Below are 3,654 nucleotides of genomic sequence, written 5' to 3' on the forward strand. Positions count from 1 at the left end.
TTGTTGAAAGAAGTTAAAGAATACTTAAATAAATGGAGATATATCCTGTGTTCATGCATTGGAATACTTAATATTGTTAAGATGGTAATACTCCCCAAATTGATTTACAGATTAAATGTAATTCATACTAAAATTCCAATAAAAAGACCAGGTATGGTGGCTAATGCCTGTAATCCTAGCACTTTAGGAGGTCAAGGCAGGTGGATCATCTGAGGTCAGGAGTTTGAGACCAGCCTGGCCAACATGGTGAAACACCATCTCTGCTAAAAATACAAAATATTAGCCAGGCATAGTGGCACGCACCTGTAATCCCAGCTTCTCCAGAGGCTGAAGCATGAGAATTGTTTGAATCCAGGAGATGGAGGTTGCAGTGAGCTGAGATCATGAGATTGCTCCACTGTACCCCAGACTGGGCCACAGAGCGAGACTGTCGCCAAACACACACACACACACACACACACACACACACACACACACATATATATATATATATATATATACAAGCTCCAACTGCCTTTTTTGCAGTAATGGACAAGCATATCCTAAAATGCATATGGAAATACAAGAGACCCAGAATAGCCAAAGCAATCTTGAAAAAGAAGAACAAAGTTGGATGACTTGCACTTCCTGATTTCAAAATTTACTACAAAGTTACAGTAATTAAGGCAATGTGATACTGGCATAAGGATAGACATAAGATTGACGGGATAGAATTGGGAGTCTAGAAATAAACCCTTACATATATAGTCAATTGATTTTCTTTTTCTCTTTTTTAATTAAAAAAATTTTTTTGGAGATGGAGTCTCACTTTGTTACCCAGGCTGGAGTGCAGTGGCATGATCTCGACTCACTGCAACCTCTGCCTGCCGGATTCAAGCAATTCTCCTGCCTCAGCTTCCCAAGTAGCTGGGATTACAGGTGTCTATCACCATGCCCAGCTAATTTTGTATTTTTAGTAGAGATGGGGTTTCACCATGTTGGCCAGACTGGTCTCGAACTCCCGGCTCAGGTGATCTGCCCACCTCGGTCTCCCAAAGTGTTGGGATTACAGGCAGGAGACACAACACCCAGTAGTGAACTGATTTTCAACAAGGGTGCCAGACCATTCATTAGGGGAAAGAATAGTCTTTTCAACAAATGGTGCTTGGACAACTTGGTATTCACATACAAAAGAATGAATTTGAACCGCTACCTCATGCTGTTAACTCAAAATGGGCCAGAGACCCAAATGTAAGAGCTAAAACAAATAAAACTGTTAGAAGACAACATAGGAATAAATCTTCATGACCACGAATTAGGTTTCTTAGATAATAACAAAAAGACACAAGCAATCAAAGAAAAAATAAACTAGATTTCATATAAATTAGAAACTGTTGCACTTCAAAGAACAAAAAAAGTGAAATAGTTCAATGTACAGGAAGGAACATTAGAAACAAAAAGACGAGAGTGAAATATCCAACAGAATGGAGAAAAGTTTTGCAAATCCTCTGATAAGGACTCCTGCAACTCAATAACAAAAGAGATAAATTATCCAATTTTTAAAAGGACAGAGGATTTGAATAGACATTTCCCCAGAGAAGAAATACAAATGACCAATAAGTACATAAGTCAGGTTCAACATCATTAGTACTTAGGAAAATACAAACCACAATGTGATACCACCTTATACCCAGAAATATGGCTAATAATTTTTTAAATCTAAAAATAAGTGTAGGCAAGGTGCAGTGGTTAGGCCCATAATCAGCACTTTGGGAGGCCAATGCAGGAGAATCAGCTGAGCCCAAGAGTTCAAGACCAACCTGGGCAACATAGTGAGACTCTATCTCTACTCTCTACAAAAAATACAAAAATTAGCTGAGTGTGGTGGTGCAGGCCTGTAGTCCCAGCTACTCGGGAGTATGAGGTGGGAGGATTGCTTGAGCCAGGGAGGTTGAGGCTACAGTGAGCCATGATTGCACCACTACACTCCAGCCTGGGAAAAAGAGGGAGACTCTGTCTCAAAGTAAATAAATAAATAAAATTAAGTGTTGGCAAGAATATGAAATAGTAGAACCCTCATACATTGCTGGTAGAAATGTAAAATGATATGGCTACTGAGGAAAAACAGTTTGGCAGTTTGTCAAAAGTTAAATTCCTGGGTCATATGGTAACCCTATATTTTACCTCTAAGATTATGCCCAAAAGAACTGAAAATGTATGTCCCTATAAAACCTTGTACATGAATGTTCATAGCAGTATCATTATAGCCAAACAGTGCAAACAACCCAAATGTCAACGAACTGATGAATGGATAAATAAAATGTGGCATATCCATATAGTGAAATATTATTCAGCCACAAAAAGCAATGAAGGCCACGTGAGGTGGCTCATGCCTGTAATCCCAGCACTTTAGGAGGCCAAGGCAAGAGGATCGCTTGGGCCCAGGAGTTTGAGACCAGCCTGGGCAACATGGTGAGACCCCATCTCTTAAAAATGCAGCAGCACAAAGCTGCCAATGGAATAGGAGCAGGTGGGGTGAAATTTTATTCAGATGCCAGCTGGTGGCTCGTGGTGCGCTGGCCCAGTTTGTTAGTATTCAATGAAGTCTCTGCCCATCTCCACCAGAGCAGCTCCCCTTTAGTCTACGTTGAAGGTTTTTATTTGAATAAGGGGTTCCCCAGCTAAAGAAAAAGTAGAGCCCCTGGCCCAATGCATAAACCAAAGAAGCTCCTCCTCAACTCCTAAGCTCCAGACTTTGAGGAAAGCTAGGGTAAGGAAAGGCTGGGAGAGAAAGCACTGGCAGAGACCAGTGGCCCAGAGTGCCCCATGCAGCACTGGTGGCTGGAACCCTGCCTTCTGGCACAGCATCCACCAGTAAGGCTCCCCCTGGCACAGCTAGCTTCAGGGGAGCATTGATATATTCAGGAAGTTCAGTTTCAATTATACACCTTGATCAAGCATGTTCTTTGTGCCTGGCTCTCACCTCCAGAGGGGTGAGCCAAGGCCCTGTCTTCAGGTGGCTCATGCACAAGACATGTAAACATGCTCAGTTCTTGAGAGCTCTGTTCTCTTTTTTTTGAGACAGAGTCTTGCTCTGTCACCCAGCCTGGGGTACAGTGGCACGATCTCCGCTCACTGCAACCTCCACCTCCTGGGTTCAAGTGATTTTCCTGCATCAGCCTCCTGAGTAGCTGAGACTACAGGTGCCTGCAACCATGCCCAGCTAATTTTTGTATTTTCGGTAGAGACAAGGTTTTTGCCATGTTGGCCAGGCAGGTCTTGAATTCCTGACCTCAGGTGATCTGCCCACCTTGGCCTCCTAAAGTGCTGGGACTATAGGCTGCTCTCCTCTCTTGACTCAACCGAGATCTTGAGCTCAGTGTCTCTCAAAGAACAGCATGACAGTAGCATGGAAGAAGAGAGGCATCACATTGTGACTTTTTGCAGAGGGAACAGTGGGAAGAAAGGAGAACTAGTAACTGTCTCTGTGCCAGACATACAGGAGCAAGCAAATATATAATTTAACTTCCTCCTCAAGACATTCTTAAGCAGTAGGTAACAGGACATACCCAATTCATTCAGATCTCATGCATTGGGGAACTAGGATTTGCACCCAGGACCATCTGATTTGAAAATCTGTGCTCTAGAGAAGCTGGCACCTCATCCAGAGTTGTT

The sequence above is a fragment of the Sapajus apella genome, unplaced genomic scaffold (assembly GCF_009761245.1).
Source record: "Sapajus apella isolate SASKATOON/1434 unplaced genomic scaffold, GSC_monkey_1.0 scaffold62, whole genome shotgun sequence".
Lineage (NCBI taxonomy): Eukaryota > Metazoa > Chordata > Mammalia > Primates > Cebidae > Sapajus > Sapajus apella.